Source organism: Peromyscus californicus, unplaced genomic scaffold, assembly GCF_007827085.1.
Source record: "Peromyscus californicus insignis strain IS unplaced genomic scaffold, ASM782708v3 Scaffold_4__1_contigs__length_199733344, whole genome shotgun sequence".
In the NCBI taxonomy this organism is placed as follows: Eukaryota; Metazoa; Chordata; class Mammalia; order Rodentia; family Cricetidae; genus Peromyscus; species Peromyscus californicus.
In genome coordinates this window covers 28,802,242-28,821,537 of record NW_026294562.1, presented here as the reverse complement: position 1 = coordinate 28,821,537, position 19,296 = coordinate 28,802,242, and the positions used below count along the sequence as shown (strand labels likewise).

General features: G+C 37.9%; 1 protein-coding gene and 1 pseudogene across 6 annotated transcripts in view; both read right to left on the bottom strand.

The window, feature by feature from the left end:
- The window catches only part of Rnls (renalase, FAD dependent amine oxidase), a 315,387-nt gene that overhangs the window by 218,467 nt on the left and 77,624 nt on the right, over positions 1–19,296 (bottom strand). The gene's annotated exons all lie outside the window — the stretch shown is intronic.
- On the bottom strand, positions 13,992–16,626 carry LOC128124742 (cell division cycle 5-like protein; annotated as a pseudogene).

Genomic DNA, 19,296 nt, shown 5'->3' with positions numbered 1-19,296 from the left:
GCTGATTAGGCTAGATTGGGTGGCCAGTGAATGCCAGAAATCCTCCCATCTCTACTCCCTCTACTCCCAGGACTGGAGGTTACAAACTTAGTCCACCATGCTTGTCTTTATGTGTTGGTTCTGAGACTCAAACTGAGGTCTTCATGCTTATACAGCAAACACTTCATCAACTGAGTGGTTTCTCCATCCCCAACCCTGGTCTATTTTTATGAAACAATGTTAGATGATAAACTGGTACCAAGCTTCTGGACAAAAATTTTACAGAATAACTTCAAGAACTTCATGTTTTACTGGTAGCAAAAAGTAAAGGTTATCTTTCTGAGAAAGATGCACACAGATATAGACGTGACAAGAAAAACAGCTAATGGAGTCAATTTTTTAAAAAAATCTTCTCCTTTAACTCAAAGAGGAAATGGGAATCGTTAGATAAATAGCATAACAAGGTGGCTCCATGACTATAGCTTTTATGGCAAGGGGTTGTTAGACTTTCAAGTTAAACTTTGCATATTTATTCTTTGTAAGATAATATATACATCTGATCTCAACACTACATACCTACAGAGGTTGTATCAAAATAAATAATCTCCATTTAAGTGAAGAAGCATACTGAAAAAAAAAGGAAATCAAAGGGGGCTGGCTACCCATGTGGAGGATGAGAGAGGAGGAAACTTTTAGGAGCAAGAAGACAATGTAGAAATGAAACAGAAATAGGATATTTCTATGATATCTGGGGACATAGGAAGGAGTGAATTCAGAAGGGCTGGTGGTAGGAGGAAAAATGGAAGGCAATGGCTTGAATTTAGCTAGGGCAATACCAGACTGACTGAGCCTGTAAGATTAAGGTCTACGGGAGCGGAATGAGAGCAGAGATAGGCAGCTCTCAGAAGATTTTTCTGGGTTCAGGACTTAGTGTCCGACTCAACTGAGAACTCTGGAAGGAGGAAAGGCGGAGTACTTCTGTAAAACTGGGGCAGGACAGAGGATGCTGCCTTAAAAACGTTGTAGGGGATGCCAAAGACAGAAAGGGAATGAGGCGAGCATTTTTAACTCATCTGTTTGCCTTCCATCTGGGTTGCAGAAGGCAAAGGGGGCAGAATAGAGAGCTGCAGAGCTGGAGAGCTGGAAAGAACATTCATGCAGCTTCCTGTAGAGAGAAGCACCACAGATGGACACTTGTACGGGAAAAATCAAGCGAAACAATCTCTGTATAAAAGGAAGAGGACAATGACCCAGAGAACAGTGAGTAACAAGACTCACGAGTCCACGGCAATCTGAAACACCTCCAGTTAAGGAAGAGTTCTGGGAGAACGACTGCACTACCCAGCAAAGGCCACACTTCAGGAAGGTGTAACAGAAGGAATACTCAAGCACCTGATGGTTTATTTCCCAAGGCACTGAAATGCACAAAAAGTACCAGTTGGCTTATGCGTTGGAGAATATGCACTTACACCAGAACTTGATACAAGAGAATTTGATGAAACTATAAGCCACATCTCAACATGAATACTCAAAACCCTGTTCACAATTGTGACAACGTTGAGGCTCTGAGCAGCCATGTACTTTACCTTTGTCCGTAAACAACACAAAGGAATTTGCGTAAACCAGATGACTTCATGGGAGAAGATTTTAAAGTTAGGATAAGTAAATAAATATGATCTTGCTCAACAAACAATAAGTAAGCAGATCAAGAAAGCATCTACCTGTGATGTACAGTGGGAACTACAACTTAGTGTCTCATATGAGAGCAAATTTGAAGAACTCTAGTAAGAGGACAGACATAGCTATGGAGATGATCCCAGGGAGAATAAGAACAGGCTCACTAAATTTAAAAAGCTAATGAATGCAATGTTACCTTAACGATTATATTAAGATGGAAATTAAGCGAAAGACAAAAGAGAACAAGAATGTCATGGGAAGCACAAGGAACCGCAGGGTTCTGGCAGCAATGCCAAGAGATGAAAGATGTGAAATCTAAGAAAATAGAAAATAAGCAAAGTGGCTTTAAAAAGTGGGCCCCAGTTGTTTTGGACAATCTGTAGTTATTGAAAATATCACAAAAACAAAATTCAAGTAAACATAGGAAGGAGAATAACAGGCCCCAGTCAGTTCTTGGCAAGCACAGAGTCTAGAGAGGAACGGTAGAGTTAACTTGTTAGTTTTCATGTCTGAAGGCAGCCGTTGGGAAACAGGCTTCAAACTCCCCTAGCCTATTTTGAAAGAGAGTTTAAAAAGCTTAGTGAAGGTGATTTTCAGACATTAAAGTTGGAGATATAAAAAAGATGCAATAAAGAAGATGGGAGATTTGGAGAATAAAAACCACGTATTTAAAAAGACAACAAAGAGCTGGAGATAGTGGTGTACACCTTAGTGGCAGCTACTCAGGAAGCTTAGGTAAAGAATTGCTTCAGCCCAGGAAATTGACCCCTCCTGGACTTGTTCCATGCACCAACAAGACCATGCCATTTAAGGCAAAACAAACAAAAATTCATCAAGCAACAACAAAAAGAAGCTATTTTAAAATGAAATAAAATATATGGGAAAGCCATTTGCAAAGAACTATACCAAAAGCCTAAACGAGAGAGAGAGAGAGAGAGAGAGAGAGAGAGAGAGAGAGAGAGAGAGAGAGAGAGAGAGAGAGAGAGAGACTGACTAGGAACAGGCAGGAGAAAAACTAGGACAAAGAAGAAACGTCATGCAAAATGTCTTACATAAGGAACTGATGGCTTGAGCCAGTAAGAGTTCTGGGAAGGAAGGAGCACCTGTCCAAAGGGAAGGTGTGAGAAGGAAGAGACACAACAACACCTGGGCTCAGAATATATTAGAGAAAGGCTCTGTGAGCCAAGGCAAGTGAAGTTCTGGAAGTAACTTTGAGCAAAGTATATTTATAAGAAAGTGACTGTGAGATCATTTAGGACAGAAAAAGCAGAAGATCTTAGTAAAGAGCATAAATCGTGTTTGGACAGGATTTGGACAAGATGTAAAGAATGAAAAGGAAACATAGTATCGAAGAGTGGCAAAAACATTATCCAAGCTCATCCCCAGTCAGCATCACTGAACTTGCAGCATGATGGGGCAAATCAACATAATGGTCTCTCTCTCTCTCAAAAACATAAAAACATACTAAGAATAGCACAGTCTCATACTTAGCCAAACAATGCAAAACTCAAATCTGCTGAGGAACATTTAGACAAATCCAAATTAAAGGACATTTTCCATTATAATTGTCCAAATACTTGAAAAAAAAATACCATTGAGGTTAGAAAGACAGAAACATAGGAACTATTCCAGATCAAGGAAAATTATATAAATGTGACAAAGAATAGTAAAATGGATTCGGGAACAGAATCCTGGAGCAAAAAAACTAAACAAAACAAAAACCAACTTATTATTTCTTTATTGCTTGATACAATTGGTAAAGTCTGAACAAGGTTTGGTAAACATAATTGTGCTAATTTCCTAATTTTGATAATTGAACTATGATTATGTATATTTAAAGAAATATGCCATGAGCATGAGGAAATGTATTAATACTAAAAATTACTTTCAAAAATTTAGAAGAAACAATAATGTGCATTTATGTACAGCGGCTAACAAAATGGACAGCATAGGTATTGGGCAAGAAGAACCCTTATACAATGGCTGGTGGGGGTGTAAACTAGTGAGGCACTTTAAAACCAGTCTGGAGATTCCTACATCTACTGTATGACTCATCCATATCACTCCTGGGCATCTACTTTACCTTAAGGAATCAAATAATCTTACTCCAGAAGGACAAATGCCACAATACTTTCTTGTATGAATATCCTAGCCTCGACTCCATCATTTTGTGTGTTTAATTTGGAGTACTTCCAGAATTCAGACTACAGTTAAAGGAGACAGTAAAGTGTGGGGGTATCCTAATATAAGAAGGATGTTAGTACATAGATAATGAGGATTGGGAAGGGAAAATTGGGGCAAAAAGGCCAAAACAAAGAGGGTATAAAAATCACTACTGGGCCGGGCGGTGGTGGCGCATGCCTTTAATCCCAGCACTCGGGAGGCAGAGGCAGGCGGATCTTTGTGAGTTCGAGGCCAGCCTGGGCTACCAAGTGAGTTCCAGGAAAGGCGCAAAACTACACAGAGAAACCCTGTCTCGAAAAACCAAAAAAAAAAAAAAAAAAAAAAAAAAAAAAAAAAAAAAATCCCTACTGGGGCTGGAGAAATGGCTCAGAGGTTAAGAGCACTGCTTGTTCTTCCAGAGGTCCTGAGTTCAATTCCCAGTAACCACATGGTGGCTCACAACCATCCGTAATGAGATCTGGTGCCCTCTTCTGGCCGGCATGCATACATGCAGACAGAACACTGTATACATAAAAAATAAATCTTAAAAAAAAAAATCACTAGGAAACCTACCGTCTGGTAACTCAATTTTAAAAGATAACGTTAAAGAGAGTTTAAAGGCCAACACTTCATAAAACTAGACAATCTCAGTCCTAGAAGTAACGGGGCACTAAACAAAAAGCCCCGTGCCAGGTGTAGGATTCTTCTGTAGGAGTTGTTCAGAGAGGCCCTAGTAACCACCCAAACAATATAGGCTCCTACCATTTCTCTTGTTTACCCACCAGTACTAGTTGGTAAAACTCTACTTAAGCATGCAGCTAAAGATGCCACATGCTCTAGATGCAGGATATAGAGAAATCCAGTTGGAACTGAACTGGATGATTTCTCCCTACTGGCTAGTTTACATATTGCTTTATGGTGTTATGCAGGCTGCTGGGAAAGTAAAAGCATCAACGATCTTACCCAAATGTGAACTCTTATGAACTGTAATTCCAACTAGCCAGGCAAGATGAGCCCTCTGGTAAACAGTGGCACAACTGTTACAGTATAACCAACTGTTCACTGATTGGATTTGAGACGACTCTACACTTGGGTATCCATCCCAGTGGGGACTTAATACTGTTACTTTGCTCGCCTAATATAGCACCATCCACCTTTTATCATCTGTGGTTATACCCACAGGCAAAAGCTACACTAAGTCTTAATCAGAGCAGCTTCTCCTTGTAGTGAGTGCAGATGATTTCAAAGACCTTTGGCTGCATAAGTTTCTGAGATTAAAGAAGAGTTGAGGACTTATCCCTAAACAAGACATTTATGGCACTCCCTTAAGGCTCAGGGAACATTGCTGAAGAAGGGATATGGGAATGTAAGAGTCAGAAAAACAGGGAGAAGAGCTACAAAATACCATTTCCTAAGCAGTACATGTTTGTGGCAATCATGAACTCAAATACTTGTACCTATTGGCAATGGCCCTACATAAGTTGGGTCCTCCTGACAAACAGCTGTGGATGGGGAAAGGGCTCACTGGGTCCTACCGCTTTCTGATGACCTACTGGCAGCTAAGAGACTCTGAGAAGTGGAGAGGGTTTAGTATCCTGTTGTGAATACCCTGATGAGCCAACAGGCCCTAATGGATAGTTCCAAACCCACAGTCACCAGACTGTTGTAGTTAACTTCTATGGGAAACAAACAAACAACAAACAACAAAATACATTACTGTTACTCCTTAAATAGGATTTCTTTGTCATTAGGTGATATATGATAAAATACTTAGGGATTAGATCTTACAATGCCTGTGACACAGCAGCTTATTTTACAATGGCTCAGAAAAAAATAAGAAAAAAAAAAGGCCCAGGGTTGTAGTTCATGGCAAAACACTTGCCTAAAAGCACATGAGGCCCCAATTCCTTTCCTAGAACACCTACTTCCCCACCCCAAATATGCCAAAAGTAACATCTCTAACAACTAATATGAAACCCAGACCAATTAAAAAGCAAAAATAAATATACGAATCAAATTGAGTTATTTTAAAAGATTTGTTTTGACTACTTTGAAATTGTGTATATGTTTGTGTTTCTGTGTGGGGGTATGCACACTTGATTGCAGATGACTGTCTAGGAGGCCAGAGGCATCAGATTACCCTGGAACTGAACTTAACAGGTGGTTCGGAGCTGCCTGACCTGGGGGGTGGCAGCAGAACCTGGTCCTTTGCCAGAGCAGCATGAGTTCTTGGTCACTGTGCCATTTTCCAGCCTCTAGATACAAATAAAAGATAAAATAAACCTAATAAATAAATAAATAAATAAATAAATAAATAAATAAATAAATAAAGCTGCACAGTGAGCTCTAAGCCAGCTTGGACTACAGAGAGAGCTGTTTCCAAACAGAAGAAAAGAGAACTGTACTTCTGGTTCCCCTTTCCTACAAAGTAGATGCAGAGAGAGTTAACAGCACCATAAACCACATGCTTTTAAGTTCAGCATCCTTGATGACGAATCTTGACTTACATCCTCAGCTGTTAAATTGCTGCCATGAAAATCACTGCTAGTAGCCGAGTTACATGAAAGAATAATTATATGTGTTTACTGTTAACCATCAGTCAAATTTAAGAACGCTGAGGTAAAATTTATGAAATGCAATTAAATGTGAATGCATAGTCTGCAGGTCTATTCATCCAAAAGAAACACACAGACACAGACACACACACACACACACACACACACACACACACACACACACACACACACACACATACAGACCCATGCATGTACTGTCACACATTAATTTTTATATTAATTTTCTCTGGATATTTTTCTGAGCTATTAAGATTATCAATTGGAAAGTACAAAACAGCTAGTCCCCAAGATATCCCTAAAAGAGTCTAACGAGCTGCAAAGCAATCCAGAAAACAGTGTTAAAATAGGCTAGTGTTAATAAAAGTCTTATACCTATCCTTTTACAATCATTCGTGGTTGAAAATTATCCTGGCTTACAAGGCACTCTCCCCCTATTTAAAACTCATGATTTATGGCTGACAATTTTCCAGAGTTTTATCAGAAGGCATTTCTTAGCTGCTCCATGTTAGTTGCTAACATCTGCACCAAAGAAGGAATTGTAAAGAGCAAAATTCACAAAGGATTACTATTATCACATTTCTTAAAAGAGAAGCAGTGCATTATAATTTGATATACTGATAGTTTTTGAAGCACTTTCCAATGTAAACTTCAAAAGATTATAATGAATATTTAATTTCAATGCAGCACACATCAAGAGTTCAAAATTATCAGCTGCTAGGAAACTAAATCCACTGATAAAAGAATGTAACCACTTATTACAGCCACAAGCATGATTTTGAGCTGTGATTATATGTAAATCTAATGTCATTACAATTGATAACTGTGGGATTAACTGGGTATTTCTGCAACTTTAAAATATGGTAAACAGTCAATAGTGAGAGAGGTTAATCAGTTAATGGTTTAACAGTCACAGCTGCAAAATGAATCATCGTCTTTTGAAACTCTAAATTTGAATCCTGAAAGCTCTCTATCCGATAAGTAAGCACTATTTTGAAGCCTTTTATTATTAAGTCTCTTATCCTGTCTTCAGTTGTCAGCTGTGTGTGTATCAGACTCTAAGAAAATAACAAATTCCAATTGATGAGTAGTTTGAGACACATTGTTGAATAAGCCAAAAGGTCAGGAGAGGAATTGTAACTATAATTATGGCTAGATTATAAAGGCCTGAAACTGAATAATCCCACCACTCACACACTCTAACCTAATAAAAATTGCCTAACTTTTCCATGCCTTTATTTCTTCCTCTGTAAAATGGGAATATTAATAGCTGTCTACCACATGGACATGTTGTTAAAATTCAATGAGATAATGTCCATTAAAATGGTATTTGCCACAATCAGGACAAATACGTAAGTGCTCTGTAAGTGTGCCAAGATTACATTGTTGTTACTATTCAGCACTATTGTTATTCAGATTTTGATAGGATCCTAACAGTTTTTAATAGTGTTTCATCATCAATGTTTAATTAGTTATTGTTGGTAATGGTGGTAAAGTTGATGCTGGTAGCTTTAGTTGCTAACAATCAAGATGTGACATATCAGTTCCAACTTTAAAATAAAATTCTGCATAGTTCAGTGGAATTTAAAAGATCCTATGTCTTAGGGTTTCTACTGCTCTGATAAAACACCATGACCAAAACTTACTTGAAGAGGAAGAGTTTTATTTCATATTACAGCTTATAGCACATTATCCAGGGAAGTCAGGGCAGGAACTCAAGGCAGGCACCTGAGGCAAAACTGATGCAGAGGTCAATGGAGGAGGAGTGCTGCTTACTGGCTTGCTCCTTGTGGCTTGTTTAGCCTGATTTTTTTTTTTGTTTGTCTTTTTTTTTTTTTTTTTTTTTTTTTTTTGTTTTGCCATCCTGGACCACCTGTCCAGGAGTGATGGCTCCTGTGAGCTGGGCCCTCCCATATCAATCACAAATCAAGACAATGCTCCACAGACTTGCCTACAGGCCAATCCTATAGAGGCTTTTTCTCAACTGAGTCTCTCTTCCCAAATGACTTTAGCTCATGTCAAGTGACAAAAGGCTTGCCAGAACACATGTCCTTGTCTTTAGTGGAAACTGTTTTCCACAATTCCTTTTACTTTTGCAGTATTTTATCCCATCTAGGATAGTTTGAGATTGTTTCTAAGGAGGAAAACAGCATAGGAGTTTAAAGAAACAGTAGCACTGACCATGTTGACGTCAACCACTTCCATTGTAAGCTTAGTACTTAGGTACAGCTGACAATTTATTGTCACTCCACCATTTTCAAAAGTACCATGCATGACTTTATACATCTCTAGATGCAATAGTTTTAGAATTACCATATTCCTTCAGCAAAAATTCACTTTTATTTAAGTATTAACTGTTTATTTTCTATTCTTAAACCTTTTCTAATATTGCCCAACGTCTTTCTTGTACATGTCTAAATGGAATCCCTCAGTGGCTACTATTTAGCTCCTCTGAAGTGATATGGAATATAAGGTAGAACTCTGAAGGCCAGAGTTATAACACTAAACAGTCCCTTGATAGACTCATCATTTTGTTTTCTATTTGCATGATCATGATTTTGTGACAAGCTAGTTTTGACAGTACTGCAGACAGGCCATTATTCCCCATTATCCTAAATGAATGACAGAATTGAATCCATCTCAAGTTCCGTTAAGAAATGGACAGTGTGTGTGTTGTTCTTCAGTCACTCCCAACTTCATACATGGTAGATGGTGTGGACAGATTTTTTTTGGGAAAGAATTCATTGAACATTAAAATGAATGGTAGAATGAAAATATGAAAAGGAGAGACAAAGAAGAGAGAAAAAAGGACAGTTCTAAGCTCAGTTCTGAGAATGAAATACATAAAACACTTGATTACCATTTAAAAATTTAAAAAATGGTTAAACTAATCCCTAGGAATAGTTTAATTGGAAATGATTATGGCTTATGTAAGAAATGAGAAACAAATTTGAAGAGTTATTATATATGATCTATTTTCTGCAAAGGATAAAATGGATTATGTAGAATCATCTATGAGGTCTACAAATTATGATTATTAACCACTAAACTATCAATTTTTAGAATAATTTTTTTCTCTCATATATCTGTTAAAGCACTAGTAAGGATACTCATGTGCCTGGAAGAATTGAGGAATGCTGTTGCTAATATGGTCTATGTAGCCCTATTCCAACTGTCATATATTTGTCAGGATATCCATTCTCACTGTCCAAATAACCAGTCAGTAATACCCAGGATATTAATATTTAGAATACATGTATCTACTGAGGCTTTTAATACAAATGAACTATTTAGAAAATAGTTTAGGATTGGAAGTCTCAACCATTACTTATTTCATGAAAGTATATCAAAGTTATATTAGATGTTTATAGGGAACACTATAGTTTCCTCAGTAGAAAACTATGGTGTATGTAGAAATTGAATGCACACTTGCTACAACTGAGTTATGTAACAGAAGGAAAGATTCTACGTTTAAAAAAAAACCTAAATATTATGTGCAGTTAGTCCTCTTATTAAGTTTACTTACAAAAAGTGGTATAGAAAGGGAGAATTTTTAAAATGCTTTATTTTTTTCAATTATATAAACTAGTAAGAAATTATTTAGTAGTATGAAGTAAAAAAAAAACCACTGGTTTACATCATAATCCTCTTTAGAATATAGCTTCTGTCAAACTTCTTATATTCCTAAAGTGCTTCATAATTATGGTTAATGCATAGCAACTTCTATTATAATTAGTATATGTTTGTATTGCCTGAAATTAAAACAAAAGACAAGGGTTGGGGATTTAGCTCAGTGGTAGAGTGCTTGCCTAGCAAGTGCAAGGCCCTGGGTTCGGTCCTCAGCTCCAGAAAAAAAAAAAGACAAATAAGCAAGTCAATATTAAAGGTGTACTATATGATCATTACATTGTTAACACTCTTATCAAATTCTTAAACCTAATCCACATAAAAGGACTATATAATGTATAAGCAATTATTATGCCTCTTTTACAAATGAAAAACAGAGGTTGTAAATGTAATCAATGTGATACATAAGGATATAGATTCAGATGGGGATGTCTACTTATTTTAAAACAGGGTTATCTTCCACCTTCAGTGATCAGGCAGTGATCACTACAAGTGTTTATTGGATAAGCAGGAGAAGGTTTTGAATAAGGAGGAGGTCAGGGGAGAGATCCAAGCCAAGAGCACATTTGGAAGGTCCTGCAAATGCATCAGGACAGGAAGCATGGGGCGAGGTAGAGCACACTGGCTGCAGTTCTGGGGCATTCCAACACTGAATGGTTTAGAGGACAGACTTCCTGAGAAAAACAGTTCAGGGAAAAGAAGGACAAGAGAGGGATAGTGTCACTGAAGCCAAGTGAAGACAGTGCTTGAAGAAAGGGGTGACACTGTGCACAAAGCTCTCTGGTCAGCCAAGGGTGATGACGTTTGCGAAAGGACCTGACACTTGACACACCCATAGGCGTGTTGCAGCTATAACTCCAGCTATTTCTTACATGTTCCAGTCAAAAGTCTTTGAAATTTTATTTTAATATATCTATACAATCTTTCATGATATAAATATATAGTTAGCTTACATAGCATATTAATATTGTGGATATTTAGATAATTTCCAGGTTTTAACTTCTATATATAATACACAAAATCATCATTAAATGCAAATCAGTAAAGTTATATAAATTATATAGCATGCACTGAAACACTCCATGAATACACACAATGTTAGCTAAAAATTGCGATTGAAGGTAAAAAAATGAAATTCATGGCAAAAATCCACTAAAGGTGATGAATACTATAATAAGCTGGGAAATTCTGGTATGTAAAATTTGTCATTAGTGTTGGCTTCTTTTATTAGTTATTATCACTTTCTTTTTGAAAGGCCAGATTTAGAGATAAAAGTGGGCAGCACTCTATCTGTATCTTCTCACACTAGGAACAAGTGTCATTGTCAAAATTCTTTCTCAAGTACGTTATTTGTGGATATTTCTACTTGTGAGATTTCATTTATACATAAGAAGCATCTTCTTAGGTGCCTATAAAACATTAACATGACAATTTATAATGGAGCATACTGTGTGTTTTATAAAACATTTGCTATCCATTATCTCACTTATGTCAGAAAACAACATGGGTTCTCCAAACACTACATTTTATTTCTCCGAGTTCTTCACTGCTTATAATCCATAAGTAATTTGAAGATATTTGCTAACATTGACCCTGACTCCTAAGTAGCTGCTGGAGCACAGATTTCTTAACGAGGCATTTCCAATTGCTCAGGTCTGGACTACAGCTTCCTTTCCCGCCCTCCCCACACCTCTGCACAATGCCTCTTGCACTCCAGACCCTAAGCTGCACACAGCTGCCAAAGCATGCTTCCTGTCCCCTCTGCGGCTTTGATCACGCAGTGTCTTTTGCTTGGGACACAGTGCTTCTATGTCTGTCAGCAGTGCAAAGGCTTTGGAATTAAGAGATCTCTATTTCTGTCATTGGTGACTTTTGCTTCATTAGTTACATGGTTTTGGGAAAATTACTGAGTTTCTCGGGACCTTTTGAATTTGCTCGCCTTCACATGGTAATAACAACACCTGGCCTGCAAGCGGGCAGCAATAATGATATAAAGTAAAACATTATTATATCAAGTGCATATTTAAATTCTATTTTGAATAACTAATAAGTAAATAATAAGTGGGTATGATTCCAAATTCAAAAATGTATAAAAGAATGGATCTCCCATTCCATCCTCCAGATGAAGTTCTTCCAGTTCACGGCTAAATTTTCCCCAATTTTAGCATGTTCTGTTAGAGATGTCATTTTAAAATAATAGTTGTGGAAACAGCCTTATTCGACTTTGCAATATGTATTGTAGAACCCTCTCTATACATGAGCATTTGTCTCATTTTTGTTCGAAACAACTATAGTGCTCTATGATAGAAATGCACCATCATTAAAAGGCAATTCCCATATGCTAAGATTTAATTATCAGCAGGATTTTCCTGTTATATTAAAATATTTTTAAATGTATATGAAAGTTAAATAATTTTACATTAAACACTCATACACTAACTAGAAAGCTTCTATGAATATTTTAAAATTTATCATACTTTTGTACCTTCACCCTTTCTCACTACAGAATAAATTGTGGATATCATTATACCTCTTCTGAAATACTTAATATCATTTATAATTTCATGTTGCACTGAAAACCTTTATAAACACTATTTCATATGTGTGTGGCTACCTCCTAAAAATGATTACTGAGATTGTACACTTACTATTTTGAAGGATAATGCCAAGTTTCTCTCTGTCAAGATTACTAACAACTGAAATATTTACCATCAATGTAGAGTAGGGCCTCTTTTTCTTCATCTTTATGATACATTATAATCAAATGTTAAAAAGTGAAAGCATATTGTTTTGCATTTATATATACAAGTTTGGTCTTTTTACATGCCTATGAACCACTTGATTTTCATTTCTTGTTTTACACTAAATTTTTACCTTTGTTCTGAACAACTTTCATTGTGCATATGTGAGATGTATAACACAATGCTATGGTATACACAAAACCTGTGAAGTAATTACTAGAGCAAAGCAAGTTAATACACATAGTTACTCTTTATGTGAGACGAAGCACCTAAAATTTACTTACTTAAGAAAAATCCAGAAAAAATAGAATTTTTGTTCTTGGAAAGGATCTTACCACACTGATCTGGCTAGCTTGAAGCTCAGAATTTCCCTGCCTCAATTTCTTAGGTTCTGAATTCCAGGTATTCTTTAACATGCTCAGCCAAATACAAGTTGATTTTCTCTATTGTGTTTAGAGGAATCCTGTTTATTGTAGATGCCCACAACGTGATACCCTTTAAACCATATCTGTCCATTTCTTCTTATACCCTACTCATGACCATCAAAATTCCTCTCTCAATTTCTGTGTGTTTGAAGCTTTTAAAATTATATTTCTCATATAGATATGTTGAACTCTTTTAAAAGCATATTCCTCACAGGAGTTAGATCACAATATTCTTTTTTCTGTTTCTGGCTTATTTCTTTCAGCATGCTTCTCACATTCATCCACACAATAAGAAAAAAAAAGACACAGTCTTTACTTTATAATCTGAATATGAAATACAAAATTTCATTCTGATTACATACATGTCATGTTTTCCGTATCCATTGCACTGATGGACACTTAGGTTGCCTCCATACCTTGGCTGTGGTGAATAACCTTGCAATGAACACAAGAGCACAGATATCTCATTGAACTCATGATCTCAGAGTACACCCCCTTCCCCCGCCCCTCCACACACAAACAGGTCATATGCTAGCTGGATGACAAGGTACTCACAATTTTATTTTTTTGAGGAACCTCTATATTCATTTTCATAGTACTTTTAGCACTTTACATTCCTACCAACAGTGCACAGGGCTTCAATTTCTCTATACTTTTGCCAACACTTATGTTTTGTTAATTGTTTTTTTTTTTTCTTTCACATGTTCTTTTTATTCAAGAGTTTACTCACAGGCAGTATTTTAAGTCAGGCTTTTTAAATTAAAGGCCTAAACTAGGAAATTTTGCAAATGTGACCTGGCAAAGAATGAGCTGAGCGTCTGGATAATTTAAACCCTCATTATCCTGGAGTCCAAGTCTGTACCACGGAACGCACAAGATCGGTATCATTCAAAACAAACAAATGAAAACCACAGGTGCTGGGTGAATTTGTCAATGAAGAGAAACGTCAGTTTCAGGCTTGAAGAGTATGAAGCCAGCAACTAGTTCTGTGGCAGAGCATCAGCTGGGCTTCAGAACTTTGCCTGTAAAGTCTCTTTCTCCATCATCAGATCTGCATACCTCTGCTGAAGCTCTTTCTCTCAATCCTGTTGCCGCTGTACATCTTCTTTCAGACACTCTAGCCTCCGGGGAATAGCAGAGTCTTCATGTTTCTTGGGTTCTACAAAAGTGCGTAGCTCCAAGTGAGCCTGTTCAGTTTGGTCCCATAAGTCATTCAACTGTTTCATGAGCCCCATAGCATGAGACTGGTAACCGTCAAGCAAAATTTTCATCTTCTTTTCCATCTTTGCGGCTCTCTTGGCTTCTGTTGTCATGTGACCCCTGTTTATCTCAAGTCTCTTTTCAAGGGATTCAATTCTGTCCTTTTTGCTGGCAAGATTAGCTCTTGTGTAGTGGCTCTGACCAGGAAGATACAGAACTTGACTGTAGCATTCTTCCCACACCTGGCTGTAAGCTTCACTGGAGAGTTCTCCGAGGCTCATTCCTTGTTTTACCACTTCCATCTCTTGTACCAGAACATCCTGGGCCTTTTTCAGTTCTTCTTTGGAGAACTTCTCATAAGGCATAAGCTCAAGACAGGTAATGTGCTCTGAATTGTTAGTAGCAAACCCAACAGTTTTTCCTTTTTTATTTCCAGATGGCTCATAGGGGTGATGTAGCAGGTCATAATGAAGCATAGTAATCATTTCTTTTTTGATCAATTCTTCACTCGTCTGTAAATCTGTTAGCGGTGGTTCTACATTTAAAGGTCATAAAATAGTTTCACTTACTTCAGACGGTCTTGGTAGATCCTTCTGAACAGCTTTGTGCATTTGTTTCATTTCCTTTACACGCTCAGCATCTCGAATGGCCTGCTTTCGAGCATCCACATCAGCAGCATCTTCAATGTAGGTTTCATCTATCTCACGCTCTTCCAGCTCCTTCTCAGCATTTTCTGGTAGAACAATTTCAAAATCATTCTTAGGTGCAGGGAGGCCCAACAAGCCTAGGCGGTGGGTGATGTTCACGAGATTCTCTTTCCATCTGCTTCACATAAGAGGGGTCACTGTAGCCTGCCAGCCCATCCTCCGGGTTGATGTTTAACTTGTCTCTAAGCAGTGTTCTACCTGGGGTGGCATTAGGGACTGGCTTGGGTGTTGTTCCACTTTGGGGAGTCAGCCCTTCAGCTCCATTAGAAGGAGTCCCGAAAGGGGTAGACAGAACCGTATTTGGAGTCTGGACAACCTGCCGCTGTAGGGTCACACCAGAGAAGTCACTCTCATGCAGTGGGGTATGCAGCCCACCTTTCAATGGAGTGTCCACATTGGTCAAGGCCATGAGGTTCTGAGCTTCCTGCAGAATTCTGTCTTGGGAGGCCGGTGTCCGTGGTGTTCTCAGGGCATTGCTGTTGTTTGTGACATTGTACTCAGAGAGGAGAGTGTTGGAAGCCGAGTTTGTGATCCCAGACTCCTCTGCAGTCTGCTGAGCAACTTCACTGGCCTGGCCTACCTTGACAACCTTCTGGAGATCTGCATCTGAAATCTGAAAGGCAGGCAGCACTAACTTGCTTCTCTTTTTAGTAAACTCCGAGACACCACTAGTTTAAAGAATAGCCGATGGCAGATCAGATTCTTTTTTCCTTTTTAAATGCTGTTTGTCTTTTTTTCTATCTCTGCCTTCTTTTTCAGATCTCAGTTCCCCATCAAGATCCTGCTGCCATAATTTCCTGAAATCTGCATCAAGGGCCTGGTAGTTCTCCTCCGAAGTATCATAAAAACCAAGAGCAGGCTCCTCTCTTCTTCCTCTTCTTCTGGATCTCTATGCCAGCTGCTCGGAGCTCTTGTCTTTTCTGGAGGGCAGCAAGGCACCTTGCTTCTTCCAGGTGCTTCTCTCTTGCTTTCCTCTTAACCTTCTTTCCTTGAGTATTGGCCAGGCGGGCTCGAGCCTCAGAAAGCATCTCAAGTTCATCCTCATTCATATCAATTGGATCAGGCCGAGCTGGTTTTGTTTCTGGATTTGGATCTATCTCTCCAGGTTTAAGTTTCCTGGGGTCATCTGTTGTTTCCTCTTCATTGTCCCTTTGGGCAGTTTTGTCCAGGAGGAATTCACAGTGTTCCAAGCACTGGGCTGCTGTTCTTCCAATGATTGGAGCGATGGTCCTCCACTGCGTTGGCATCAGCTTGGCCAAGTGCAAGAGTTTCTCCTCCTCTTCTCTAGACCACTCAGTTTTTTTAATACTTGGGTCCAGCCATTCATACCTTCTGGCTTTGCACTGCTTTGCTGATTTCCTATGCAGCAAGGAGGCAATCCTAGACCACTGGTTTTTCCCATATTCCATTACTGTTGCTTTCAGAATTTCATCCTCGGTATTTCTCCACACGCCCCCTTTGATCATAATCCGAGGCATCTTGGCGGCAGAGTGTCGAGGCCAGCGGCCAAGAGGAGCTTGGAGAAAGTAGTAACGGCGCTCCAGTCACGGGGCGCAAAGAGGCCACTTCCTCCAAGAGCGACCTTCTCCTTTCGTTAATTGTTTTTTTTTTAAATAATAGATGTAGATGAATTTTTAAATGGTCTTATTAAATAAAAAACATGGAAGCAGATATAAGGTTGAAAGCCTGAGAGAGAACAGGAAGTTAGGGAAAGCCACAGCTAACCTTACCTCGCCAACTCGGCAGCTTCTAAATGTGAGTTACTTCCTGTCTATCCATGCCTATATGCCTTGCTATTCTGTCCAGCTATTCTCCCTCTGTCCAGCTACATCACTTCCACTTCCTGCCCAGCTCTGTCACTTCCTGTCTGTCTGTGCAAACCTCTAGACCTCCGTGGTTGACTAGTGTTGGAATTTAAGGCATGTGCCACCACACCTGGCTGTTTCCAGTATGGCCTTGAACTCACAGAGATCTAGACAGATTCCTGCCTGCCAAGTGATAGGATTAAAGGCATGTGCTAACATTGCATGACTTCTTTGTTTACTTATAATGGCTGTTCCTATTCCTCTGATCTCCAGGCAAGCTTTATTTATGAAAGCACAAATAAAATACCACCACAAATAGACACATTTATTTTACTTCAACTCTGTTCGACTGCTTATCTTCTTACTTGATTACTGGACATTTTTTTAATTGGTTTGTAGAATACTCTATATTATTAAGAAAGTCTTTATAATATTAGTTAATTTTTCCAAGCTTCCTTTCTCTGTTGACATGACTTATTTTCTAAGCACAATAACTTCATCTTATGTAAATTTACTTTTCCATAGTATTAAATTCCAACTTAGTACTCCCCCATTTCTTACAGACTTCTCTAGAAACTTGCCAGACTTGGGAGGGTGAGATTACAATGTACTACTTCAAACATGTATCAGTTCTTACCTGTTCCTTCTCTGTAGACTTATCTAGCTGTTTTCCCTCTAGTGATGGCTATGGTCTTTTAAGATTTGGCCATAAGTTTGTTTCTATGACAAAGGTTTTCCTTAACTTTCCCAAGGCTGGTTTCGGTGGCTCTGCTCTTTCAAAGTATCTTTTGTACATCCTGATCAGAACACTACACTAAAATGCAATTAATTACTTATTTCCTTTGTCCTCCAGAGCTCTGCAAGAAAGGGCTACATTTTCTTCATTAATCAATGCTTTTCAGACTCTAGCCCATTATCTGTCATACTAGTAGACACAAAATAAATGTTTAGAAGAAGAAAATGACAGTGAAGGTAATGCATGGAAGTGTTACAGACTGAATTATGTCCCTCTCAGATTCAGACGCTGAAGTCCTTATCCCCAGGACTTCAGATGTGACAGTATTTGGAGATAATTTCTTTAAAGAGGTGATTATTTTGAAATGATGTAATTCTGTGGGCTCTAAGCCAATGAATGGGATCCTTATAAGAAAGGGAACTTTTGGATGTTAATGTGTACACATGCAGAAAGACCATATGAATACAGAGATAAGGTGGCTACTGACAGTTTAAGAGAAATAGGTCAAAAAGGGTAAATTTTTGCCAACACCCTAATGGATATTTAGGTGTAGAAATGTCAGAATATTTCTTCTGTTTAAAACACCAAACCTGTAGTATCTTGTTACGAGGGCCCTAAGAACTATAGAGGGCTAAAGATGGCTGAATTAGGGTCTTCCTAAATGCAGATTATTAGAGGCAAATGGGATTACTCATGTGTATTGGCAAGCATGTTACAACTGAGAAAAAAAATTCTTATTTTACATTCAAGACAAAAACATGAAGCTCATTTTAACCCCCAACCTCTGTTCTCTAGATTATAATGTGAACATATAATTAAATTTGAGTTTGATTAGACAAAGCTCTGTTATAATTCTCATGGATTTAAGTCATAAGCCATAATAGATTTATATGAGTAGGGATTTAATCTGATTATAATAAGCTACTTAAGCTGATAAAGGCACATGCATTCACAGCAATCTTTCATTGCTGGGTCTGTTGAGCAATCCTTGTAATTTTTAGTCTGCCTAAAAAGCTGGTGTTTTTCTGAGTTAATATTTCCCTCTTTACTACTTCAAAGAGATGGCATTATTAGAAAACAAAATTTGACACAATAGCATACTCAATAATATTATGAAAAAATTCCAACATGAAACATGAAGTCCTTCCTTAAGAGTGCTCTTGTGGTCTTATGTTTCATCTCAGATAGTGGCAATATGTTTATATTAAAATATAATCACTTTGACAAATGGTTCATTTCTGGTAATATTTAAGAGGAGCCAATAGATCTATGATACTACATGAATCATTAAATGAAATAAAGTAATGTCTTGTTTTCATTTCAAAATATTATTGAAATATGTGAAATTATATTGTTTATATTGATAACTGTGATCTGGAAATGACATAGTTAATTCTCTGCCTGACTATAAAATCACCCAGCTAGCAACAGCAAAAGCTATTAATCAGGAAGATAACCTTTGAAAGCCTTACTCCTTTCATGAATGGTTGCTAGTTAAATATGAACATCTGGGAAACCATTATAAATTCACTGTGCATAAATCCATTGCCCTATGCATAAAAATCCTTTTATTATAGACAGATTTTTACATAATAAGGAATGAATAAATGTATCAACATTTTTACACTGTGCATGGATTTGATGGATCATTTATTATCAAAAT